The sequence below is a fragment of the Equus asinus genome, chromosome 28 (genome assembly GCF_041296235.1).
Source record: "Equus asinus isolate D_3611 breed Donkey chromosome 28, EquAss-T2T_v2, whole genome shotgun sequence".
In the NCBI taxonomy this organism is placed as follows: Eukaryota; Metazoa; Chordata; class Mammalia; order Perissodactyla; family Equidae; genus Equus; species Equus asinus.
Window position 1 is genome coordinate 33,496,401 of NC_091817.1, and position 27,989 is coordinate 33,524,389.

The 27,989-nt window shown below is 47.4% G+C and overlaps 1 protein-coding gene across 1 annotated transcript in view; it reads right to left on the reverse strand.

Moving 5' to 3' along the window:
• Positions 1-23,881, reverse strand: part of SMPD3 (sphingomyelin phosphodiesterase 3) — an 85,396-nt gene extending 61,515 nt beyond the window's left edge. The window contains exon 1 of the mRNA XM_014827624.3: positions 23,680-23,881. The gene's annotated coding sequence lies outside the window, so the exon portion shown is untranslated. The remainder of the gene's footprint in view (positions 1-23,679) is intronic.
• Positions 23,882-27,989: the final 4,108 nt, after the last annotated feature.

The window sequence follows — 27,989 nt, forward strand, 5'->3', positions numbered from 1 at the left end:
CTACTGAGGGTTTCTGTTGCAGTTTGATGATGCCGAGGGTTTGAGGAGGAAGAGGAAAGACCTTTCTCCTTAGCTACAGATCTGAGATGATTGCAAACTGCTTCCTGTGCAGTCTCCTCGTTTTAACCTTCAGGGAATAGAGGGGGAAATCTCTGCCTCCCATGGGCATACCTGCCACAGAGAGGGAGACAGAGCTGGGAGTGCCTGGGCTGGGCCAGGCTGGTTCCCTCATTAAAGTGAAGGGGTTAAAGTTAGGATCTCTGAGGCCCGTTTCAACTTAAAATGTCAGATTCTCCTTACAAAAGAATGAGGCAGGTAGCGGTATAATCCTGTTTTGCAGTTGAGAAAACTGAGGCTTGGAGAAGTGATGTGATTTGTTCAAGTTAGTTGTCAGAGCCAGGAATTTGACCCAGCTTTTCTGGCCACCTCCTTTATGGCACAGAGGGGAGCTCAAAGAGCATCCTGTTCACCCCTGTCCTGTGACTGTGCTCTGTGAGGCTGAAGACTTTTCCTGGGATTCCACATGGAGGTAACAGCAAACAGGGTTGAGTCTTTCTTCCTAGGAATCTTATCCCTGCACTCCAGACCTCTGCTTCAGGCCTGGCGAAGGGGCCTTGGCCCACCCCATTGTTTATCTACAAACAAGTAAGCTTGGTACTATCCACACTTGGCTGTGTGGGGAGATCTGAGCATGGAGGAACAGACTGACACAGATGAAGTAAGTCATGGGGACTGATGTGGGTGGCTCTGGAGGCCAGCAGTGCCTGAGGAAATGCTGCAGGAGCCATTGGGGTAATGTCATCCAGTAGGGCAATGCTGGGGAGAGGGAGCATCTAGAAGCCTCAGTAGGGTGTGGGCAGCCTACACGGTGGGCTGGCCCAAAGTGAGAGGGCAAGAGGTCAAGGTGAACAAGGGCTTGGACTGGGGAGGTCTCTTGCTCAAGGCCAAGGGGACTTTGTAAACTAGCCCTTCTCTGCTTCATCATCGGAAACTCCTGCAGAGCCCTAGCTGAGCCCTTCAGGCTTCCAGCTGTGTGTGTGTGTGTGTGTGTGTGTGTGTGTGTGTGTGCGTGTGTGTGTGTGTGTGAGTATGTGTGTTGGGGAGGTGCTGGGCCAGTGCATACAGAAAGCACGGCAGTTTGGTGCTCAGGCCCGAGGGGTCACCATAGCCCTCTCTGTCCTGGCCATTGGCCATTGGGATGAAAGTCTCTTGATTCCCCTCTTTGGCCAGGAGTACTGTCTTGCAGTACACTGCAAGAGTCCCTGTGTATATAGGACAGGATGTAATTATCCTACAGATGCTACCTCGGGGCTTTGAATCCTGAGCCCTTCCACTGGGGCATTAACCTTGCTCTTCTGCCTGCTTCACTCACCCCTCCGCATGCTGTCATGGGGTTCGCAGGAGGGTAAGCATCTCCAGAGACCCTTGTAACTCCTGGGCAATGTCTGTAGAGCATTAGTGCTGTGTGCCAGGGGCATGTGGCATCGTGGTTACACAGTCAGACCCTCAAGTCAAGTTGGGCCTGTCTTCACCATGACCTAGGTAAAGTAACTTCACTTCTGAGCCTGAATCCTCTCATCTATCAAATGGAGGTAAACACAGCCACATTATAAGATGGTTGAGAGGAAGAAACAACAAAATCCATATAGAATGTTTCAGCACTGTGCCGGCCACCAGAATGCTCAACAGATGCTGTATTGTTCTCCTTCAAAGCTGAGGCCCTGGTGACTATAAAAAACCAGAAGAACATCCTTAAGGAAATGGTTCCCAATAAAACATGCAGAAACCTCATGGGAAGGTGTAGAAGAGAGACCTGGACCTCAGCTGATGGGCCGGGGCCCATCACGGCACCCACCTCCACTCATCATCAGGCAATGGGGCTTACAAGGGCCAGGATCAGAACCTCTAGCTTTGGACCTTTGATTATCAAGTCTCAGCACATGAGTAATAAAAAGTGAACCTCATGGACATCCTTGGAGATGCCCTGCAGTCAAGGCTGGAACTGATGAGGGAGGATGTCCTCTGTTCAAAAGAAATAGGCTGCTTGGGGTGGAGATATTGTGGGCAGGAGCTCTGCATTCCAAGAGGGTCTCTTCCAGCTGGAAGGTTCAAAGATTTCATGTGAAGAGTCAGTGGTTGCGTTTACCCCAGTGAAGAGCGAAGGCGCCCAGGTACCACATCTCTCCAAGAGAGTCCTTGGTTCCTGGGGCATGTGGCAGGAGCGGGAGGCAAATTCCACTGGATGCCATGAGTTAAAGACCCCTAAGGAGCCAGAGTGCCTCTGATGGCTACTGGGACAGATCCAGGATGGGAAGAAGGAAGGACACAAGCCAGGAGGCTGTGAGGATAGAGGCGGGAAGGTGGAGGCCCAAGGGGAATCATCAAATCCTAAACTCTGTGGATTGTTGTTAGAGCTGCGAGATGAGGATGGGTAAACCTACAGCCTGGGAGGCTGGGGGATACTCAACAAGCTATTTGGCCAAGCCCCAGGCTAGTGCTGAGTGGTGGGGATTTGGAGAGCAAGCAGTCCTGCTGAGAGAGAGGGAGACATGCTACGCAGAAGGGATGGCACCTGGGTTTGCCAGCCCTCCTCTCTTCTCAGGGAAGTCAATCACACATGTGTCCCTGAGGTTGATGACGAATCCTTAACACAGAGCCCGGCATGCGAAGGGTGCTCAGGGCGGTGCTGAGTGAGTGGGTTTGACTAAAAAGGGAATGGGGACCCCTAGTACTGATGATGGGCCAGATTTTCCTCAAGGAAAATAAACTTTAGACTTTAGAGAGTAGAACAGAGGTGAAAATAAAATGGAGGCTCTATTTCAGACTGTCTTATCTATTGCACTATTAGTAATCCTGCCCCACTTCTGCAAATGCATAGCATAGTTCTAAACAGGATCTTTATATGATCAGCCATCCAGTCAACATGTTTGCCAAGCGTCTACTAGGGTTTAATGCTGAACCAGTCCCCGTGAATGCCAGATACAGGTGCACCCACAAGGAAATGAATGTTGATATGATGAGCTCATTTGGTCTTTGACAACCCCATTCATTATGGGGGCTGGGCACTGGAAGAAGAAACAAAGAGTGGGTGGTGAGCTGGCTGGCCAAGGTCACACTGATCACCAGTTCATGACCGTACCAAGAAGTTCCTCTGGGTCCCCCCATGGTGACCTTGAGCTGACCCCTGGCTGGCCCAGCAGCTCACCACTACTGTTTGGCTCTTATAGAAGTGACTTATTGATGGGAGTTTCCAGTGGGAGCTACTGAATATCTGAGGGAGAGCCATGTTCCAGAAAACTGTGAAAAAATGAAAAGCTCTTAATGATTGATTTACAATCAATATGGTGAGGAAATAGAACCCAAAATAGAAACATCCTCGAGAGGCCAAGGGACAGATCTACATCCCTCATTGCTGCTTCTGTTACTCATTTTCCAACCCTGACTCTGTGCACGTGTTTAAATCCCTCATATGGACTCGGGCCTCAACCCCGTGCTGTTTGACAGTTTATCAATATCAAGAACAATAACTACATTTTAGAACTGCTTCTCTCTGCTGGATGCTTTAAATTTGCTCATTTAATCCTCCCATCAATCCGCTTAGGCTGATATGATTATTCCCATTTTACAGTTGAAGAGGCTGAAGCTTCCTAGGGTCACTCAGCCTCCAAGTTTTAAATCAGATTTAAACTTGAGTCTGTCTGATTTCAAAGAAAGATGGTCTTCCTACTTCTCTGTAGTCGTCAAACTTGCAGATCGCAGGGAAGAGCTGGGAGGAATAGCGAATACATTCAGTAAAGGAATCAGGGCCTTAAATATCTTGAGGCCCTGGGCAACACTGTGTAATAGAACTTTCTGCAAAGATAGAAATGTCCTCTATCTGTGCTGTCCAATATGGTAGCCACTAGTCACACATGGCTACAGAGAACTTGAAATGTGGCTGGTGTGACTGAGAAACTGAATTTTAAATTTTAATTTAAATTTAAATAGCCACATGTGGATCGTACTGTAGCTAGTGATATGGGCAGGAACCAACAGGATGACTGGGTCAGGATCTGTGTAGCATCTTGCATTTGGGTCATAGGGATGGGACCGGAAGTTGAACTGAGGGACCCTGACACATTGTGACCTCGGGCCTCAACAGGCGAGGCTTCTACAGTCACTTCTAGATATTGGAGCTGAGACAGTAAATCAGAGAAAGGAAGGAAGAGGGAGCTGGCAGGGCAGAGGGTAGAGGAGGCATTTGGAAAGCGGGAACAGGTACAAGATGGGTTCACCTGAGGACCCAGTCCCTTGTTCCTGGTGTGAAAGCCCCAGAAATGCAAAAGAAAGAAGTCTTCAGAGGGGGAGGGCTCAGTGTCAGTTAATGAGTCTGCCCCAACGGGAAGTGCCTTTCTGTCCTTCTGCTGGGAACCCTAGAGTTCCCACAAGCTTGTGTCTACCTCTGTCCGCATCCTGTTCCTCTGTTTGCTTTGGAGCATCCGAGCAGCCTATGCCTCATCCTGGGAACAGGGAAATAAACATCACCGTGGAGACAAACTCACTTGACTCCACTTACGGCAGCTAACGGCCCATGATTTTCCAGCTCGAAGGCCCTTTTGCTTCTGTGAGCATCACCCGAGAAGATTTGGCCATGGAAAAAGACATTAGAAAGCTGAGGGCAATAAACTGCCTGTGATCAGATAGACGCAGGACAAATCTCTGAGGGGGAACTGGAGGCAATGTTTCAAATAGGACAACCACACAGTCTGCCTCAAACAGCCACTCTGCCTCTGGTTTGCAAATTGAATGCACCCCTCAGACTCCCACCCTACCCTCCAGATTTGGGGAGAGCAGGTGCAGCAGCAGAAGGGAACAGACAATTTGCTCTGGGGGCCTTTCAAAGGAGGGTGTGGGTTTAAGGTTTTGTCCTCATACTGTCTTGAGTCTAGACCTCACAGGGCAGGAGTTAGATAGGAGAAAAGGACCTTCCAAGGAAGTCACGCTGGGAAGTGGGACATCTAACCCCATCTTTTCTGTTCCAATTATGGAAGGAGAAGAAAGGGTGAGCTTGGGAGGTTTGCAAGAGGCAGTCCCTGAGGTATTCACATCAGAGAGCCCTCCATCTGCACCTGAGCCTGGACAAGGGGTGGGAGGGGGTCAGACTTAGTCCCTGACTGGAAGAGAGAGGCACACATGGACACAGATGGCCACAGTGCGGTGTGTACAGAGAGCCCAGAGGAGGCCATGATCTGTCAGGTTCTTGATTCTGGGAACTACACTCACAACAAAAATCCCAGCAGGCAGTGATGGCAGTGGCCAGAGCAGAGTCTCAGTGATGTAACCAAATCTGGCTGCTCCATGGGAGCTGACCCCTCTCTGAAGCCTGCACATTAGGTCCCACAGACAAGGCAAGCATGGGTGAGGGTCTAGGTTACTGCAGAGTTACGGTTCTGGAGTTGGTCTTGGCCCACCAGGTACTCCAAGGTACAGTGTATGGAAACCCCAGGGCTGCACTACTGGTGATCTGGCTCCAACGTGGGCAGAGCCAAGGCCTGTCTGCTTTCCTGCCTGATACAGTGGGCTGAGTCCAGTCAATCTGCCTGCCAGACTCTGTACTTGGGGTAAAGTTCAGTGAAATAGCGACTGCCAGAGCCAGGCACCAGTCAGGGATGCATGGGGGCTGGTTAGTGCTCTGTACTCGAGCAGGGTTGTTCTGAAAAAACTCACCAAGCCTCTGTGTCTGGTGCCCAGGGAACTCTGAGTGCCCTGGCAACCTTGGTGCTGGGCTGGATTTCCTGAGAAGGATCTGGGTGGATTGAGGGGCACTGGGCCTCAAGGTTGCTACATTGATTCCATAACAGTTGTTTCTGCTCTCAGCAAGAGCTTGGGTTAGGAGAAAGGAGCTTGGGGAACACGTGATGGGCACCACAGCCCTTCCTCCTTGGCCTGCACTGTAGCGTGATCAGTTGTAACCCAGTTGGGGAAGAGTGAGACTGTGTAGTCCAGGGCTGACACTGGCTTGTCCTAGTTGTCCTTGTCAGCAATGAGTCTCTACGAGCCCTTTGGGCTGTGCTTTTCCCTATTCTTTTCCAAACGAAGGATGTGAGGACCAAGGAAGGAAACTGTTCCCAGGACCAAGCAGGGGGTCCCATCTTAACAGGAGAGAGTGAAGTCAGGGTCTGCAGCGCGGAAAGACACTTAAAGTGGGGCCAGGCTTCCAGCATGAATATAGAGGAGGTGACACTCAAGATCAGCTTTGACTTGATAGCAGCAGAAGCTGCCCTCACCTCTCCCCACCCACCACCACCAACATATACCCCTCTACCCATCTCTCTCCCTTTCTCCTCTCTCTCTTTCTTTCTTTCTTTCCAGGAATCCATAGGAAATATCTTCCAGAGATAACACACAGGCCTCAGCAAAGCCCACCACGGTGTTCCTCTGTGAATATTTGATGCAGATGCTTTCTGCTGCTCCTCAGTCATGCTTTTTATTGACTGCAATGCCTGGGACACGGGTTGTGATTCTGTGGTGAGAATCAATTTCATAGATGTCAATAAACTAAGAGGAAGATTAATTCAGACTCTGGGGCAGCATGACAGCTATTTTGGGTCAAGTCCACACTTCATTCCTGAATGGACTCTGGCTTACCTATCCTTTCCCTGGTCCAGCTCCTTAACCTTCATTTTGAGTTCAGCACGCTGAGTTTGGCCGTGTGCCTATGCGGAAGCTCTGGGCTAATTTCCAATCTTGTGGGCATTTTCCCCCCATCACCCCACTGCTCATTGTAAAACCCAAGCAATACAGATGAGAATTTGGAAACACATCAGGCGGAATCACACCCCTCTTATTGCAACAAATTCTGTTTGGCTTTCCCCTTTGGTCTGGGTCCATGAGTGTGATGGTTGGACCAGGACACTCTCTTTATGGTCTCTTTATTCAATTAATGTTAGATGCATCTCCATGTGGCCTTTAAGTCTTTGAGAGCATCATTTCCAGTGGCTGCAGAATGTCGTGTCAAGTGGATAGACATGCATTATTTAATCATTTGCCTTCTGTGCACATTATTGCTGGAAATCAGGTCACCTGACCTGATTTTGGCTCATAAAGCACATTTACCAGTCCCAGTGCAGGGAGGTGCAAAAGTGGGGCCAGAATTCAGATGCATTTATTCATGAAACATTTATTAACTGTCAACTAAAGACAAGGAACCATACCAGGGAGAAGACAGGGTTTGGCGGCGTAAGAAAATGTGGTCCTAGATACTCAGTTGGTTGAGAGCCTGACTGGAGCAAGGAGAAAGGCCCCCAGGTCTCACATGATGAGGGGGGATGTTAGGCCTTCTGACCCCCAGGGAAGTTGTAATATGCCTGGTTCTGAGAAACTACATTCTCAAATAATTAGGACTTATCTTTCAAACACTGTGCATCCCCATTTATTTGTTACTGATGATAAAGTAATAAAGTTTAGGACTGATTTACTTAAAAAACCAATAAACAAAGATTCTAGGAGTTTTTCCTATAATCACTTCAATTTCAGTCATGTGCCTTCTGATGTTTCATGAGTGGGAGGAGAAAAGATGTGGAGTTAGAGCTGTACTGCTGGGAATTGTGGAAAACTGGGAGTGTTTCCCACATGGACTCTCGGCTATCATGTGCAGGGGTAGGGAGGCTGAGAGCTACTGTTTGATATGAGAATAACAGCTGCTGTGTTCACTGAGCTCCTTTTGCAAGACAGACACTGTAGCAGGCACTTTACTTAAGAAAATATGATTTTCTTTACAACAGTATTTGTGGTAGGTTTTATTTTCTTCATTTTTAAGAAGAGGAGGCTGTGAATTAGAAAAGTTAACTCACTTGCTAGAGTTTATTCAGCGATATCTCTTCTCCAAAACCAGATGGCTGTACAGTATTTCACACGAGACCTTTTTTCTAAATAGTGGTCTCATACATGTTTGCCTTTCAAAATAAGATGGTAATTGGATAGCAATCCAGACCTAGGAATGCAAGAGAAATTATATGTAATAATTTTAGAAAGCTCTCAAAGTAATTTACTTTCCAATGAGAGTATGTAGTTAGAGCCAAAATTGATAAGAATATATATTTAGAATTACTACTTAAGTTTATTTTTGTCATTTTCAAAAGAAACTGTACCTTTAAATTAACATACCACATCAATGGGCTAAAAACCTGATCTCATTCTCACTCTTTTTCTGGTAGATTAAAGACTTAGGATGTTTACAGACTTTATGCTCTGCCCTGAAAAGTTAGGAGGCCAGGCCAGAAACCACTGGCCAGCAAATCTTAGTGGTGGAGCAGGGTCTGTCCACTGAACCGGCAACTAGATGTGTAGTGGGTAGAGGAGACACTGTGAGACATAGAGTGAGCTTCCCAAAGGCCAGGGCAGCCTGGGCCTGGTTGTTAAATTTGACTTTGTTGTTTTTCTTGATTACTGCCAGAACCGTAATTCATAGTCCCATAAGTCAGGGCTGTAAGTTTCATTTTTCAAATGGCATAGAGACAGCCATGCTCAAGGTGATGATTTATTCTCATTCTTTCTGAGAACCTTCTTCTACATCTGACTGTGGACACCTAAATGCTTTCATCACCACCCCCTGGGGTATCCTCGCCTCAAACTCAATCTCTGTGCCCTGTCATCACATGCTCAGAGGGGCCTCACTGGTAGTTTCCTGTGCAGGCATGTCCAGCATGCCTGCCCCACATTAACGGGGTGATGTCTAGTCTGCAGGCTGATGTATGCCCCTGAAACTCTGTGATGAGTTTGGAGCTAGAGATGAATTGAGGAGTCCTTGGCATATAGAGGGGAGCCACGTCCCTCTACAAGAGTAGGTAAGGTCACCATGGGCATGGGCAGAGGGGGAAAGAAAGGGGACAGGGGACTATCTTGGGGTAGCCACATTTGAGTTGCCAGTGAAGGGTGGAAGGGTCGAAAAGGCATAGTAGAAGAGATGAAAGCTGAGTTGGGAAAACCCAGTGCTCTGGGGCAAAGAAGCAGATAGTCTCAAGGAAGGAGTGACCAACAGGGCCTATAGGAGCCAAGAGGCCAAGGCCATGTTGTGCCTGCTGGGATTCCTGTCTGTTGCATTTGTTTGTTAAATTTTACCCAAATCGTGGAAATTATAAATCTCATCCTATAGGGATGAGTTTTACACTTCTTTTTCAAGTCTTTTTTTTTTTTAAGTCCTAGAATATTATACGATCATTAAAGAACATTTGGAAGGAAAAATAGAAAGAAAAATTTTAAATATCTAAATTCCAACCTGGCTTTTTTTCTTTTTTGGTGAGGAAGTTTGTCACTGAGCTAATATCTGTGCTGGTCTTCCTCTATTTTGTATGTAGGACGCTGCCACAGTATGGCTTGGTGAGCAGTGTGTAGGTCTGCACCTGGGATCCAAACCGGCGAACTCTGGGCTGCTGAAGCAGAGTATGTAAACTTAACTACTATGCCAGTGGGCCGGCCCTCCAACCTTTCTAAACATACCAAATGTTAACATTTTGGTATATTTTCTTTCAGTGGCTTTCAGCAGTTTAGGGTTTTAAGAATTGCAATTATAATTAACTGTATATATAAATTTGTACTCAATTTAACATTGTATCTCAAGTATTAGTCTCTGACGATCTTTCGAAACATGGCAAACATCATTCAGCTGGTACAAAGTTCAGCACCCACCTTTTAATTCAATCTTCTTTAGTATATTACTCCTTTTCTGTTATGTACGTTTTGGCTGCTTGATGTCAGGTACTGAGAGAAGCACGTAAACTTATGCTCACAACTGTCTTCTTGTATTTCTAACAGTAACAGGTATTGCTTCAAGTATTTTAATGCTAAAATACTGAGTGTACAAATCTTCAGAAGAGTTATCTTTCACAATTGCTCCTATGAATATAAAATTACCCTTTTTATCCTGCTTGACGGTTGCTCATTGCTTAAATTGTGCTTTGTCTGACATAGCAACTCACGCTTTTTCTTTTGTTTGCATTTACCTGGTAGAGCTTTGCCTACACTGGAGTCATTTTATTTTAGGTGAGTCTCTTGTATTAATTTAATCTGGGAACCTTTGTCTTCTAACAAGGGAATGTTAAATGCTTACATTTATTGTCATAACCATTTCGGGTGGCCTCCTGTCATCTTGTTTTACGTCTTCTGCGTTTCCTTTCTTTTCTGACTTTTGAGCCATAGCTGATGATTTCTTTTATCTTTTGCAGTGATTTGGAAGGGAGACATCTTGTTTCTCACTCCACTGATCTGCATTCTATTGCCTCCAATGAATGTTTTAATTTGTCTCTGTGTTTGGTTTCTAAGCAGCTCTGCTTATCTCAGCCTGGCCCTTCTCTTCTCCTTTGGTGAGGGCGACATCCTCTGCAGAATGGTTTTAAAGGCCCTCTGTTGATTTTTCTTTGTTTGCTCACTCTGGGAAGGGAATCCTGCATAGCTGGAGCAGGAGCACTGAGGGCCACTCCCCAGAGGTGCCCCAGGGCTTCCTGAGAGATGAAGGGACCATCCAGGCCCAAGCCAGAGAGGATGTGTGTTCAGAGATGGTGAGGGGGCAAGGCAGGAAGTGCCATCACCACTGCCTGTGGAAGCCCCAGGAAGAGGTGCCTGCTGCCCTTGGTTGAGAAAAACAGCCTGAGTAGACCTGGTCCCAGCCAGCAGGGATGAGCTCTCTCCAGAGAGAGGGTCTCAGGACTGAGGTACCAGAGTGAGGGTGGGTGAGGGATTAGGGACCTGAGCTGGTTGGGTCCTGATTCTGGCCCAGACAGGTGGTTCAGTTCCTGTCAGTCTCAGACGTGAAATTCCGGGTTGCATGAATTGTTTTAAAATATGCTTTTCAGGACTTGTAAATGAAATTTCAGTGAGGGCTTCTTCAATGCCTCCATTTGTGTATTCTCTTAACCAGGTATTGCTCTAATGTATTATATATTAAAATTCTCTCTACAGGGCAATTAAGAGCTTTAAATGACTTGTTTAAATTTAAACACTGGCATTTTTTAAATTTATGGAAGATAGTTGCTCCTCTGTATCCTCTAACAAGGAGGTGCCAGTTCTGGGGAGCCACTGCCACACCTATAGACAGGGGAGGGCTGGAGCCTGGGAAAGGCAGGGTGTGGCTGGCTGAGAAGGACAGCCTGCCAGAGCCCAGGGTCTTCAGAGAAAGACACAGGCCAGGTAGTGCTTTTCCTTTTCTTTTCTTTCCCAGTTTTACTGAGATATTATTGACATATAACATATGTAAGTTTAAGGTGTACAATGTGATGCATTGATACATCTATATATTGTGAAATGATTACCACCAGAAGATAAAGAAGGCTTCATCTTCTGGAGAGCCTGAGAGACAGGGGTGGAGTTGGCCTGCCACCAACGATCCTCTGCCTGACAGGGCCGAGGCTTTCTGAACAGTAGCCTCAGGGGGCTGGCCCCATGGTATAGTAGCTAAGTTCGGCGCACTTCACTGCAGTAGCCTGGCCTGCTTTCGCAGTCCAGATCCCAGGGGCAGACCTACACCACTCATCCGAGCAATGCATGCAGTGGTAGAGCTTTGAGGGGGCCAGCTTTTCTGGGGATGGTGGTGAAGCCAAATAGCGACTCAGAAGAGCTAGACCAATGCCACTGGACAACACAGGCTGACATCTGATAAACACCAAGTTCTTCTGGGACCACCATTTCGGCTGATCCTCTGGCCCTCTGGGATGCCTTGGAACATTTCAGCCAGAATCGAGAGGTAGCATCACCAGGGTCCAGACAAGCAGGTTCTAAGAAGGCTTTGGGGCTGGGAGGAGGCCAGGCCTGGCCATTGGAAATCAAGGTCATCACTCTAATATTCATGCTGCTCCAGGCCCATCCAGTCAGGATGGATACTACCAAGCCTTTGGAATACCAGATGAAGAAACTGAGATCTAGAGATGTAGACATCCAAGGTTACTCACAGCCCAACTCCAGTTCCTTACAGTGTCTCAAAATATCTTAGCCCATTTGCTTTTCTCCTTCTATGTGTGTTGGTGTAAACCTTCTGACGAAGGTGTTAACATCCAGGCCCAACACATACGAGTATGTGTGTATTTGTATTCCCCATCAGAGGCATTCCTCATCTGTGCTTCCAGTGCTCTCTGCTCATCCCTCTATTGTACCACTTATCTCACTGCCCTGGAATTATCTGTCTGTGTTTGTCCTTCTCACAGGAGTGAGTACCTAAGGGTGAGGGCTTTGTGTTGTTCTTTGTATACAGTAGGCATACGTGAGTTTTGTTAAATGAATGTTGATGAATTCAAAACTCTCCACTCACTATACATAGGTTACAGTGACTTGGTCCAATTAAATGTGCAGTCCTTTTACGATCAATTAATTTTGTTTTCCTGCTTTTTTCTCCCCAAATCCCCCCGGCACATAGTTGTGTATTTTTAGTTGTAGGTCCTTCTAGTTGTGGCACAGGGGACGCCACCTCAGCGTGGCCTGATGAGCAGTGCCATGTCTGCGCCCAGGATCGGAACCAGCGAAACCCTGGGCCACGGGAAGCGGAGCGCTTGAACTCAACCACTCGGCCACCGAACAGGCCCTCATCAATTAATTTAAAATTATCATCTTCTAAAAGTTAACAACTGAAAAACTACTTTGCTCAGTGCATCCTGCCTATGGGGAGCATGGCTGCTTGGACCACACTGATTCATGGTGCTTCCTGTGGCAGCATGCTCTAATTGCAGGTAAAGGGTCTCAAAAGAGTGAGTTTTCAAATGGAGCACGTAAAGGAAAAACAATTTCACTGAATGTACGCAACAAGTTTCTGAAATACACCAGCCTCTGCCTCCTTCGCCTTCATACTTCTACCCCAGATTCCACGGCTGGACCTGCTCAGACTTGACGAGAGATAAGGTTGGCAGTATTTATGAGATCCCAGTTTGGCTCACCTGCTGGGCTACATTATTCCAGAGGTGGGAGGAAGCACCTAGAAGGGAACATTATGAGGTGGCCATGTTCATTTGCATATTTCCTACACTGTGCTCCTTGTTCTATTTTAGAATTGACTAACCCCTTAAGGACAGGGACTGTGTCGCATTCACTTCCATCTCTCCAATGCCTGGCACAGGGCTTACCACAGAGTAGGTGCCAGGTGCATGAGCAAGCTGTGAACACTTGCTGGACATCTACTGTGTGCCAGACCCTGTGCTGGGGGCTGATCACAGGAACATCTAAGAATTGACATGTCAGAGCCTTGGGGTCAGAACGATCAGGTAAAAGGGACCTAGCTGGTAAAGCTCCTCTGAAGTAACCACCTTCTGATACCCAACCATTGCAAACATCCGTGCCTCTATTATTATTATTCTGATTTCCCAATTTGATTTTATTCTTCAGAAGTCACCATTCCACCCTGTGGTGTTCAGTGTGTGCTGATACACATCAATCATTACTGGGGTCAATAGCCAGATGAGCCCTTAACATTTCATTACCAAGTGTTTGTCATTTCTCATTAGTGATATGTTTATAATCACTAGGGACTTATCCTTGGACAACTTGTCAAAATCTGTGTGGCCTTGCCAACCCATGTATTTATCCCTCCAGAGCTGTGGAGGGAATCTGGAAACCTAGCATGACTTTCCAGAGAAAACAACGCGGCACCATGATTTCTTTCATCTTCTATCATCTTGCACGTCAAAACTCCTCCTTTACTTATCAAGGGACTCTCTCATAGCTGTGAAAGTTACCTCTCCACTGCCTTACATCCTTCACTGCAGGTGCCTCTTGGAAGAAGTGCTACATCTGTGTCCCTCTCTCTTCCTGCCTTTATTTTCCATTGCTATTAGAAGTGTAGTCATGGAAAGAAATCTGGTGGTCAGTAGCAATTGCTGCCATTAGAAAAAATAGATTTCCTTCTAACCAGCCTAAGGAGAATAGGGTTTGGTTTCCAGTCCCTGCGGTTTGCAGAGAAATAAGCAGAATAAATTCAACATGGCAAATCCAGAAAAATCTCTGAAACAAGCTCTCTGCATGGGAGGAGGCCATGATTGACAGGTGCTGCATTCAGAAAGGGCTGTGGGATTTGCAATGACCCTGACTCAGGTCTTCACAGCAGTCACCCTGGGAGGCAGCCACTCAGGGGTGTCACTGGAGAATCATAGACCAAAGGATAACAGTGCCGGCCTCCCGGAGCACAGAGAAAAGGCCTCAGCTCAGGGGGCAAGACTTCTGCCTCCTCCCTTGCAGAAAAAACCCTCCTAAGCTTTTTGCCTGGATTTTGGCACTGCAGCTGTGCCTGGCATCTGTGCTTCCTGGCAGTTCATGTTACCTGCCACAGGCAGTGATCCTTGAAGCAGACCTCTCACCCTGCAACAGCCTAGGGCTTTTGTGAAGACCAAATGAAAGAAAAGGCCATGCATAGTCTTTGAAAACTGAAGAGCACTGGTAGGAATACTAGACGGTGGTGCTGTCTGGCCACGTCTTCCACAAGCTCTGGCTTTGAGTGCTTGGTGAGCATGCTCCATACTGCAACAAAATGCCCAAATTCAATGAGATGCCCCAAACTGATGGTTTCAAATTTCACATCCCTTCCTTTGCCTATGATTTTTTTTTGGCTCTATAACACTTGTTTGCCTGATATTCAAGGCTTTCCAAATCCTTCTTTCCAAACATCTATTTCCTACTGAAACCTTCTTCTCCATTTCAGGGCCCACAGAACACATCATTGGCATGCCCAGCCCTGTTCATTTGATCACAGCTTTTCCCTGCCTCCCCTCCTCACCCTACTCACTCCTCAGAGCCTCTTCATATTGTACCCACCCTTGAAAATCAAACAGAAGACCTCTCCACAAGCTGACCCACAAATCACCTCACCCTCCTCCAAAATAAGCTATTTGGTGCCTGTTGACCTTGGACCAGAGAGGCAGTGACCACAGTGGTTAAGAGCAGTCTTCAGTCAGATTGGCTGGGTTGGGGTCCTGCTCCCATCTCCTAGCACCTGTGTGACTTTGGGCAAATTACTTAAAGTTTCTGAGCATTGCTTTCCTCAGTTATAAAATAGAGATAATAACGGTAGCTTTTTAATGCCTATAAAGTGCTGGGCACAATGCCTGACACACTGTAAGTACTCAATAAAGGAGGGTTAGTACTGTTCTAAGAATGTTTCTATATGTTGCCATGTAATGGCCATAACAGCCCAGGAAAAGCAGATTTTATTGCCCCAGATGAGGAAAATGAGGCTAAGAAAGGTGAAAGCACTTGCCCAAGGCCACGCATTTGATGGTAAAGCTTAGATTCAGACTCAGGTCCACCTGGTTGGGATCCACAAGTTTCCCACGGCCGTAGCCAACCTGCCTTAATAAGGCCTCCTGTGGTTACTTCAGCCCTTGTTCCTTGGTTGATTCTGCACATGGACGTCTTTCCTCTCCTCAGCTAGACCCTGGGATCCTCTACAGCAAGCTTTCTCAAAATGCCCCCACCCCAGCTATGCACCATTCAGCATTTGTTGAGTGAACAAAAGAGTGAGTGGATGGGAAAAATACATGTCAAGACCAGACCCTACCCCAGAAGAACTTAGCCCTGGTACTTATGCCCCTGGAAGTCGGGGGCCTCTCAACAGAAGCAGGGGTGAGCCCACCTCCAGGTTCCTTCTCATGTCAATCCACCCACCACACTTTGACCATGTAAAACACATGTAAAACATTTTGACCTTCTAAAACAATTCCAGGGATCCCTGCACTTCCTGTGGGACTAGTCTGAGTTGTTTTCTCTAGGGGGTCCAACATGCTCTGTTAACATAAGTCTTTGCTGAGCTTAACATGTTTCTTTGATCCAGAAGTCAAGCTTTCAGAAGAGATGGTCAAGGACAGCAACAATGTGCTCCATCAGAGCTGTGCAATGAAGGGACCCACAGCCTGCTCTATGAGGCAGGAGAACATGGTTCTCCTCAGGCTATGGTTTCTGGAGTTGTGTCCCTTTATTTTTAAAGCAAAGCTGCATGTAAAGTGCTCTAAACACTAAGATCAGAATGTCAGAACTTCAAGATAAACATGACTGAGAACGATGCTCGTTATGCTGCTTGCTTCATCATCCCAGTAGAAGAAACTCACGTGTGTTAATGGGACAGAGAGAACATGAAAAAGTGTGTAGTGTGCCCAAAGTTACTGAAACCCTACATTTTGGTGTAGACACACTTAATCAGATGAAACTGTCCTTTCAACCTCCTCAGGGACCAAGCAAAGATGGGGAATGAAGCAGTGGACTTGTAGAAAACACCATGGAGATTCTGGACAGAAAATACTCTATTAAAGAATACCTGAAATCCCATTTAGTCCTGGCTACCATTTTTTGAGTGCCTACTATGTACTAGGTGTTTTATTTGCATTATCCAATTTAGTCCTCACCATAATCTGTAAGGGGGATGGTACCATCTCCATTTTACAGAAGAGGAAACTGATACTCAGTGTCTTGATCAAGGCCAATGGGTGGCAGAGCAGCTTTGACCTCCTGTATGTCTGACTCTTGTTCAGGATCTTTCTCCTAGGGCACAAGACTCTCATTTCCTGAGGAATCTTGGAATCCAAGAGACTTAGAGCTCTTGGATTATCTGTTACAAGCACCCTCGAATCATTCTCTTCCTTAACTCATTAGCAGAGGTCAAGACCTGTGCATGATGCAGTTAGCTAACTTATTTATTCATTGTATGCTTATGTAGATAGCTTGAAATCGTTCCTCAGTATCATTATCTGCCGGAAAATCGGGGCCACATCAAGGTAATTCATGAGCTTATACTTAGCAAGTGTTTTCAATCATGTTTTAACTAGTAGTAAATCTTTTGCTTCATTTATCTGAAAATTGTCTGCTTGTTCTCTTTCTTGTTGCCCCATCTTGCAAGATTCTATAAGCCCCTTCTGATAAAAACAACAGCTAATATTAATTGAACACTTGCTATGTACCAGTCACTGTTCTTAGTGATTTAACTCACAATTGAGGAAGCAGGCTCTGTTATCATCTTCATTTTACAGGTGAGGAAATGAAAGCATAGAAAGATTCATCAATTTGCCCAAGGTCACACAGCCCAAATGGCAGAGTCAGGATTCATCTCAGGCTGACTGATTACAGAACCTAGTTTGTTAAATGCCTCAGTTCAGAAAGAAAATTTCCTCCTAAATGGGAGGACTTTAGCACTGTCCACTAGAAACATAACGTGAGTCATAAATGCAAGCCACATATGCAATTATAAATTTTCTAGAAGGCACATCAAAAAAGTTTAAAGAAACAAATGAAACTAGTTTTAATAATATCTTTTATTTAATTCAATATATCCAAAATGTTTCAACCTGTGATCAATATTAACATTATTAATGAGCTATTTTATATTTCTTATAGTAATTTTTCAAACTCTGGTGTATATTTTATACTTACAGCACATCTCAATTTGGACTAGCCACATTTCAAGTGCTCAATAGCCACATGTGGCTACTGTATTGGACAACACAGATATAAATGGGCATTCTCTTTTTCCTATTTCATCTATTGTTTGTTTCTATTTCAACTTTAACTTTAGGTTTGCATGAAGATTGGATCAAAGAAGGCTATGTTAATGGAAATGTGCCCTTTGGATAATTTAATGAATAGAGCAGCAGTTTAGGACAGTGGAAAGAACATGCTTTAGGAGCTATAAAACCTGGTTCTTAATCCATCTCCACACTAACGGGACTGTGGCCAGTGGTAACCCTCAACTTCCCTCAGCCTCCTTCCTCATGTTAAAAAGGAGATGATGGTTTATGATTATTATGGTTCTTTCCACTTCTAAAAAGCTTTTTGCTTACAGGGCACACTCTTTTCAGGGTTTCTGTATCTGTTTCCTCTTTCCAATCAAGATTTTTGTATGACAGGGCTTATCCCTTATCCTTGGGTGTGTTTCCTACACCTGTCTCTATGCCTGGCACATTTCAGGCACAAAAACTGTTTGTGGAATGAATGAAAATCCACTTCCTCTTTGAAGGACTCCTGGGCCTCCCAGTTTTTGCCAGAATAACTATAGCAGCCTTAGCAATTAATTACACTTTTATTTCCTTTCTCCTATTGGCCTAAAATCTTGATAATCTAAGCTTCCTGAAGGTTATAGCCAGGATTAAAAACCATTTCCTGATCCTGTGAGCAAAAGAGATGGTGCTCAGCTGTAGGCATGGCTGCCTGGAGACCCCCTCAAACGGCCTCCTTCTTATTACATGCTGTTCTGATGCTGAGGAGAGTTAATTAATGACTCCAAATAAGAAAACAATCAAATCTGTCTGCGGTCATATGAGTCAGAGCAGACCCAGAATGGGAGCCGGGTCCTTGGCCTCCAAGTGCCCTCAGGAAAAGCAACAGCAGCCTTTGCTCCATGCGTCAGAGCCCTGCAAAGCCCCAACCTAGAAGGGAAAGGAATCGCTCGAAATGGAATGGAGACCCAGCTTGATGTGAAGCATTTCTTTTAGAAGGCCAGGCCCCCTATCTGGGTGTTGTGCAGACTGAGGTTTAGGTAGAGGAGAAAAAGCACAGGTCTACTCCTCTCTTTTCTCTTTAGACACCCAAACCTACAGTTACGGAATCCTCATTCAGTACAGAGTTATCAGGTATAGGCCCCTTGTGTGTGTGTGGCAAGATTGGGGCAGTTGGCACTGCCATCCTGGGAGAACCAGAGGACATGTGGCCTAAGCCCACCAAGCCCCAAGCCTGCCCACCTTCAGGAGTCCTACAGCCATATAGGAAGGCAGAACATTGGTTGTGATGACGTAAGTGCAGGAATGTGATGATTTGCTGAAATTAGTTAAGACTCACAACAGTGAAAACTTTTATTTTAGTGTTAGAGACTTTGCTGTGAAAGTCTGAGAGTGGGAACATATAGAAGGAGCCTCTTAACAATATGCAAGTGTCCTCCTCAGCATTGGAACAGAATGCTAGTAAATAAAGAGAAGCCCTTTTTCTTTGGCTCTGTATGTACTCTGTCAAATAATAACAGCCTCCTCTTGTTTTTTTCCTCCCATTTTTGAAGATTATTAAAACACATTTTGTTGCCATCCAGTCTTGGATTCCTGTGAAATTGTTCCACATTGGAAAGAAAACCCTGGGCCACTGGCCATGAGGGTCATTATACTCCCCTTTCCCCTTCTTCGGTAATGAGTTTCAGGTAACAAGCCTTTTGTCAGGATAAGATGTAAAGTATGTGGCAATATCCTTGCTGAATTTGAAAGGACTCTCTGTGATTTATGTCTGAATCTTAGCTGGTCCCCAATCCCATTCCAATAACATTTGGTTAGAATCTCATATAAGACACTCCAGTACTTCAATTTTGCTTCTACAATAGCAGTAGAAAAAAAAAATAGTGGTAAGGAGGAGAGTCTGGGGTTTAAGAGATTCAAGTTGGAACCTAAACTCTGCTTCTTCTGATCAGTGTGACCATGGGCAAGCCCCTTTCCTCTCAAAGCTTCATTTCCTCATCTTGAAAGTGAGAATAACACCACCACCTACCTCATAGGACTGTGAGGATTAAATACATTCTTACATGTGAAAAGCCTGACTCAGAAATGTTTCCTCTTACTATTAGCTCATAATTCTTTAAATAGGGATTGCTGATGGGTTCATTCGGAGCAATGCAGTAAAAGCCTCTACTGTTCTGTTTCCTCCTATTCCATTCTGTGATGAGCTTTGGGGAAATCCTCGTAGAGGTGGTGGTCCTCAGAGCTTGCTTCTGCTCCATGCACTAAAATCCTCCCTTCCCACTGGGGTGTGGCTGAGTCCAGAGCTCCAGAACCTTGGACAGCTCCATTCCTTAGCGCCCGCTGGTTGCCTGAGGGAGCAGGAGGGACCCGGGGGATTTCCCCAGAAAGGCTGTGTTAGTATGCGGATTTAGAAATCACAAAGGCTGCAGTCTCTCTCCCAACATGCATGCCAGCCACATGCATGCATACTTAGACTCTTCAACATGACCAGCGCTCCTGGAAAATTCTGAGGAGCCTCTCCTCCTCAGAAACCCATTAACACCATCCATAAGGTTTACCGAATCTTCAGGCCCTTTCCTTCTCTCCTATGAACTCCAAGGATTTTTCTGAGCCCAAGAACAGAAATGCCACCCACATCTTCCTGTATCTGCTGATATTTAATTTGTTTGGCTTTAGTACAAAGATTAAACATTCTTGATTAACCTCAAGTGAAAGTAATAATGTATGAACATGAAGAAAGGTTTTACAAGACAAAGAGATTCAGGTACAAATTAAAAGAAACATAAAATAATGTTATTGCCCATCGGTGATGTTAAGCACCATTCTCTAATCAGGATAAGCAGGTGGCTCAATTTATGAGACAGTTTAGCTTTTCATTCTCCAATGCAGAACACAACACACATATGCAATCACTTTCCGAACAGGCAAGGAAGAGATTAAGTCTTATTTTTACTTTATGATACCGAGTCACGTAGTTCAATGCAAATAACATGGATGCTAAAGTAAGAACAATACCAGGTATTTAAATACCTCCTTCCCTTTTAGGGGTTCTAAAGATTTTGTGGCTGTGTGAAATCCCTTCAGAGCAACTCCAGGAGAAGAGACAACTGTCATCAGGTGGGCATTTAAGACTAAGCACGTCTCATCCATTTCCCCCACGCCCATAAGGCCTGCAAGAACCAGCACTTGCCAGCTCTTTGCATTTAGTAATAGCCTCCTGATATCTGCATTCTCTGGGCACATTGTCAACAAAGAAAATATGGTTTATCCTTGAAAAATGTGTTATTGACTAATAATGAAGTGAGGAAGACAAAAGTGGAATAGGAAAGAAAGGAGAAAAGAATTTTAGAGGGAGAGGAAGATACAGGAAAGATCCCTAAATGTCCTTGAGTTTGATAAATGTTTTCCCTGCATTTTCCTCATAAATGGATTTGATGCCCACCCTCAATTGGACAGAAACTTGAACAAAGTCTTTTAGGCCCTCTTTAAATATTTCCATAAGGGCGAGGACAGTGACAGTCCCACTGCTTGAAGGAACTGCAGACAAGTCCATCAACTCATGACTCCAAAGGCAGAGAGAGAGCCCCCACATAGAAGAGTTAGGGGTTTTTACCTAACAATGCCCACACCCACCCTGAGCCTCCACACCACGAGGGAGTGTTAGTTGCCAAATTTTGGCTTGGTTTAACTTCTGTCCAGTAGAGGCCGCTGTGGATACTGGCAGTGAATACTTGTGGAGACCAGACCAGGCAGTCTGGGCTGGATGGTGATGCTACTGTCTGGTAACTGCGCTGGAAGTCTAGCCCCTCATCTTTTGCAAAAGGGGTCTCTCCGTGGGGATGATCTCAGAGTGACAGAGCACCTTTGCCATAAAAGTGCTATGAAATTGAAGTCACTTGCTAGGAGTGGGCAGGTCTGGGAGGGCCATCCTCATCCTCCAGGGGTGTCTACCCATAGTAGTGTCTCTGTGTCACACTCATGCCCTCTCTGTAAGTGTATCTGGTATTTTTGAGAGGCCACCTGTTACTGACAAGCAACCCCAGCTCCACAGTCCTTCCAGATGCAGAGGCCAAAGTGACAAAAGTTGCTTTGCCACAATCTGGCACCCACATCATAAGGGACTCCAATGATGAGCCCTCCAAGACCCACTTGGCAGCCTGTGGTGTGTGTGTGGGTGCAGAATTCTGGTCCTCAGGGCAGCCCATTACAGCAGGATAAGTTTTCTGAGGGACGGGAAGGGCAGGGCACTGGTAAGGATGTTAGCGTCAGACCTGAGATTCCAGAAGGGCTGAAGAGGCTCCACATACATGTGATGTCCCACTTTCTGGGCCACACCCAGGCATGCAGGCTAGGCCCAAGGCAGCCTGAAGATACTTGCCCACTGGGGGCATCCACTGGGACCCTATGTCACTGCTGTGGCTTAAGAGTGGAAGGGGTGACTACTCTGCTTCCACCCCCAACGTTCAAGGCCAGCAGTAAGTGGTTCCTCTTCTCACACACACTCAGCCAGATGCATAAGCTCACCACGACACACACGTGAACACTGGAGCACACACTGGCACATTCACCCAGTCACACATTCACACTCACACTCTGACCTACACCATCACCCGTGCAAACACTTACACTGTGACATATATAAACACACTTGAACCCCGGAATCAGATTTGAACTAACACGGCTGATGGAGCTTGGGGGGCCAGTCAGGATGCCCCTGGGGACCCTGGCCCACTCACGCCTCCTGAACCCTGGCCCTTCCTCGCCAGGCGGAGCCCCGACCTGTCCACGTCCTCCTGGCCACAGGTCTTGAACGACCCCCAGAAGGGACCCTGATTACCATCGCACACACGACATCCTGGGCGCCGGTCCGGCGGGGGTGTGCGGAGAAGGGTGTGGGGCATAGTGCCCTGCCGGGGCGCAGCCGCTTCCTCCCTCGGGATTTTCCATCCCGGCTTGCGCGGGCCCGCGAGGAACGAGCACGCTTTGTCTCCAGCCCAGCTCCTGGCACGTTTCCGCAGAAGCTCCTCGCGCCGCACCCGAAGCCCCCCTCCCCCGGCCGCGCCCCCCGCCCAGCCCGTGGCGCAGGCACGCCAGTGCGGCGACTGCCGCTTTGTCCTCCAGCGGATGCCGAGGCAGAGCGCGGAAGCCTAGCGCCGGAGCGGCCGCCGCGTGCTGCGGACGCAGGTCTCCCGGCCGGATCTAGGGCGCGCCCCGCGCGGAGTGGAGCATCCCCGAGGGGCTGTGGGCGCGGGAGGCGTCTGCCCGGAGCTCCGGGGTGCTTGAGAGGGACCCGCCCCGTCCCGCACGTGCCCATCAGGGTCTGGCTCTCTTCCGCGGTGCAGGAGCCCGGGTCCCCTGGGCGGGGCGGGACAGGGAGGGTCGTCTCGACTTCTGGCCCCTGGCCTGGACCCAGGTAGAGAGGGCCTGGGAGATAGCGCCTGGGTGGGGAGAGGTCAGGAGGAGTCCCTCAGCCCCTCTTGCTTTCCCCCACCGCGCACTCCACCCCCAGGCCACCTTAGGTGCGGAGCCGCGAGCGTGGAGGACCCCGAGAATCCGTCAGTGCTTTCTTGCACTAGCGACTCGGAGCAGGGTGGGGAGGGGTCTCTCCGCCTTTGCCCCTCGCATCCCAATCCCCTCCCCCATAACCTAGGCGGGTCCAGGTGGGAAGGGGAAGAGTCCCCTGACTCCATCTTCATCCCGTCCCCCCTCTTCACAAAACCCTAGGTTTCAAGAGAGGAGTGGGCACGGAAAGGATCTTGCCGACATCCTCAACAGCCCCAGGAGGGGCTGAGCAGAGGAGGCGGAGTCCCGCGGTCTCATCCATCACACCCAGACCTCCTTTGTAACCTCAAGCGGCAGAGGTGTTGTGAGGAAGGGTCCCTCTGCCTCCGAACCTTTCATCCCAGAACACTTGCTCCCATCCTCAACAATCCAAGCAGCTTAGACTTCAGGTACAGGGGGAGGGAGGCTCCCAGCTCTCAACATCCTCTCAGGAGAGATGGGGGGAGGGAGTCCCCCAGCCCTTCTCCCTCGCACTCGAGAGCCCGCTCCACCATAAAACAAAAACTAACCCAAGCTGTTCCGACTTCAGGCGCCAGGCCACAGGGAGGCCCGCGAGGAGTCAGTCAGCAGCTCTCCGGGACAGATGGTCTTGAGGGCGGTGAGGACGGTCCCATCAACTCCCCAGGCCCCCTCACGCCTCAATTCATTCTCTCCCCAATAAAACAAAAGCGAACCGAGCAGCACAGACCTCAGAGAGGCGGGAGGGCGGTCAGAGTCTGGCAGCGCACCCAGCTCCTCCGGGCTCCTCACGGCCCCGTCTTCCCGGCAGTGGCTCTTGCGGCGGCGGAGGCGGCGGCGAGACCGCGGCTCTCGCGTCCCGAGCCTCCCTCGGACTCAGCACCTGGAGCGGCGAACAGCTCCGCGCCTCATTCCTCTGACCCCGCCTCCTCTGCGCCGCCGTAGCCAATGACGGCCCAGGCCCCGCCCAGGAGGCCGCCCACTAGGTGGTGCCTTCCACCCCTCACTCTTCGGCCCCGCCCGCCGGTCCCTCAGTCTCTCCGCCAAGACCACATCCCCCAGAGACCGCCGGAGTTTTCGCACAGCCTTCTGGAACTTGTAGTCCCTTAAGGACGCGGAGTGGGCTCATGCCGCGGGCAGGTAACTAGAGATGAACTGCATTTCCCAGGGTGCATTGAATAAGCGGAGATGCTGAGGTGGGTGGGAGGACTGTTTCCATAGCAAAGGCGGCTGGATGGGGGTGGCTGATAGAAATGGGGCAGGCCGCGGACCCTCGAAGGATCGTGCGTGACTTCAGGCAGCCTCTTGGGAGGCCATTTCCATTCTCTTTTTTTCCCGGGCCTCCACTTCGAGACTCTGGGCTTCAGTTTTCCTACCTGAGAAGAAGGGCGTGGAACTATCCTCCCGCCCACGCTCTGTGGTGATGGGACAAACCGAGGGGGAGGTGCTTTGGTTTGCCCAGCGAAGGTGAGAGAAGATGGAGGAGACCTTCCCACCGCTTTCTGAACTTTATCCCTTTTTTTCTGTCTCGGTTTTGTCATAGAGGAGCGCTTTACTTTTGGTCATAACCCTTGGGCTATCAAGGCCTTCCCATCCCGGATTTTGGCCTCCTTCAAGCCACCCCCGGGTAACGCAGCATCTCCCCCAGTGTAGCCAGAGGGCGCTTTTCCTGCTTAAAACCTTTCACAGGCTTTCCGTTGCCTCCAGAATTAAGCCTACACTCAACGTTATTCGAAAGGCCCTTCAAGTCTCGACTCCACCTTCTTGCAACACTCTGAACTTCTTTGGAAGCTAGGAAGCTTTAAGCACCCGATTTCTCTCACGCCCGTGGGTCCCTCTACCCTGCACTCAGCCAACTCCTCACATTCTTCAAGCCTCACCGTGAACGGACGCTGCGTTGTCCATGAAGACTTCCTAGATGCCCTACTCCGTATTAGGTACCCCAGCTTGTGTTTGAGCCACACCCTCTACTTCCTTTACTCTACTTGCGTGTTTATGTATCCTTCTTTCACATTACATTATAAGATCCAAAGAGCAGGGGTCATGCCTATATTATTCCTACTTACAATCTTGCGCCTATATAGGTGTCTGGCACATACTAGGTACTCAATAGATATTTGTTGAATTGAAAATGAATTGAACTTTAATTGAATTTCACTCACACCGCCATAATCTTGATTTCCTAAGGTTGGGCATTTCCCATTGCTGGAAGTAGTCAACTAGAGAGATGCCACCCTCTTGAAGAAATGTTGTTAGTACAGTGGGATTGAAATTTTGCCTGAATGCTTTGAGGGCCCTTCCAATCCTATGACACTAGGGATTGATAAATTCATGCCTATTATTCCTTGCAAGTCCTGTCAGTTCTCTCCTAAATGTCATCAGTTCTTTATGTTCCTCTATTTCTAGATGTTGGCCCTTCTCCTTTCTGTGCCTAAATGCCCTGCCTCCCACTCCCTTTCTGGGAGAGATCTTCTGCCCCTGTCAATTATGAAGTAAAGACAGTCTGAGATCCCTGCCCTTCTTTCAGCCCTCTGCTCAGCATCACAGGGCCCTGGTGATGATGTCCCACCTTGCTAGGTAGCATCTTTTCTACATTTTTCCTCACTCAGGGCCCTGGTGTTGGCCAGATGGTCCAATTAATCCCACACATGCTTCATATGTCACCTCATCCAGACATTTTGGGTGTGTTTCAGCTAAAGCTTTTTTGAAAGAATGCATTAATATATGAGAAAAATTAATTTGTGGCCAAAGAAGTAACCAGGGGTATTATTACCCTTAGCCTAATTCAAACCAAAAAGATAGAGCCGGAGAAAAGCAACCCTGTCATCCTTGAGTTGATTACATCCAGAGAGGGAAGGCTAGGATAGGGGAATGAGTAAAATGGATTGCGTTTAGGGAATAACTAACAGGACTTCTAAGAGGCATGGCAGAGGGGCTTTGATTTTGGCTAAACCATGAGGGAAGGCCATTGGAGCTGGATAAACAGATGGGGCCTCTTTACTGAGGATGAGAAAACTGTAAGTAGGCAGGGGAAATGGGATTTGTGCTGACACAGAGTACCTAATTCTGTGGATGTAGTGGCAGCAGAATAGTGGGTTGGAAAAGTGGGTGGGGGGAGGACTACATCACAGGGTGGGCATCAGCAGAGCATCAGCAGAATGTCAGCAGAGGGCTGCCAAAGAAGACGGCCTGGAGCCACAGCTGAAACTCTGGAAGTCAGTTTCACCCTTCAGGAGTAGCGCTAGTTTTAAGGAAATTGTTACAAACAGGGAAGAAGTCAGGGTTCCATGATTCTCCCAGAAAACAGGGACTAAAATAGCATCCATCCAGCCCAGTAGAGTCAGGAAACCTGGGTTCTAATTCTGACTTCGCCTCTGATTAGATGTGTGACCCTGTGCTGGATGTATTTTTTCAGCTGTAAAATGCTATTTATTGGTGTTAGGGAGCAGCTAATAAGCTGGAGGTGGGGGAATTCAAACTCAGTTGCCAGGTTTGTGACCTTGCACAAACTTACCTTCTTGGATCTGCAGTTTGCTTATTTGACAATGTTGTAATGGATAATTGAGATCCTTTATGTAAAGCCTTCATAAGTATTAAGCACTTAACAAATGGTAGTCTGTTTCCACGTTCTTCATCTTGGGTTATCAGAAATTGGCTTCACTGTGAATAAACAGGCAGGAGGTAATATCCTTGGTAATCTGGATTCAAATACCCATTCTCTCTCTTATTAGTTGTATGATTTTTGTCAGGTATATGCTCACTATATTTGTTTTGTTATTTTTTAGGGGTGGCTTTAGAGCAGAGAACCGTAAGAGAATGGAATTCTAGATGCTTAGAAGCTAGAGTTTTAAAGCATTCTTGAGGGACATTGAGCTAGTTTCCTACTTTCTTAAAGGAGGGAAAAGGGTCTCAGTAAAGTTCTATGGGTCTTCTAATTAAGTAACAAGGAGATAAACCAGAATGCTGAATCTCAGATGTGAGGTTGGAGTGAATAACCAGGGCTGGGTTTTGAAGAGCCTAGTATACCAGGTTGAGGAATTTAACTTTCTAAAGATAATGAAGATCTTTAAGGAGATGTGCATTTTGGAAAGTTATAGGGCCTGTGTGGAGAATGGCCAGGAGAAGACGAGGCTGGGATGTAGGTTGGAAGCTGCTGCAGTGATCCAGCACAGTGTATGAAGATGGAAAAGAGAAGGTGCGTCTGAGATGTAGTAAAGAGGTAAATATTCAGAGGACTTTGTGAGTGATAAACTGAGGGCACGGAGGAGGAGGAGGGCATGGAGTCAAGGGTGATGCCTGGGTGTCTGCCTTGGGTAACTAGGTGGATGGATGATGGTACTTTCCCCTGAGGTGTGGAATGGTAAAGAAACAGATTTAGGCAGGAAGAGAAGGAGGTAAGTTTGAGGTGAGTAGGAAACATCCAGGTGACATGTCCAGTAGGTGATTTGGAGCTTATCTTGAGAGAATGCCTTAATATATGCAAATAACTAACTCATGGCCAAGAAGAAGTAACCAGGGTGTCTATTACCCTGAACCTAATTCAAACCAAAAACGTAGAGCCTGAGAACCTGTCATCTTGAGAGATCTGATCTGGAAGAAAGAGTCTTGAGTTATCAAGTTACTGACATATACATCATAATTGAAGCCATGGGAATGGATGAAATCCCTCAGAGAGGGTCAAAGAGAAGACCAAAATCCCTTGGGAAATACCAACATTTAAGGGACAGGTAGAGGAAGAGGAACCCAGAAGGAAAGGTGAGAAGAACAGTCAGAGAGATAGGAAGAAAACCGAAGATTGGTGTGCCATGGAAGCCACATGGAGGAAGTGAGGTGGCATGGTGCAGAATAGTCAGGTAAGCCAAGGTCTGAACAAGTGAACAGCAAATTTAACAACAAAGAGGTCACTGGCGACCTTGGAGAAAGTAGGTTCAGTGGAGTAGCATGGGCAGAAGGCTAAGTGCATGGGAAATGGATGTAGATAATTCTTGGGAGTGTTTTTGAAGGGGAGGAGGGAGAAAACCAAAAAGGATGTAGAGTTGA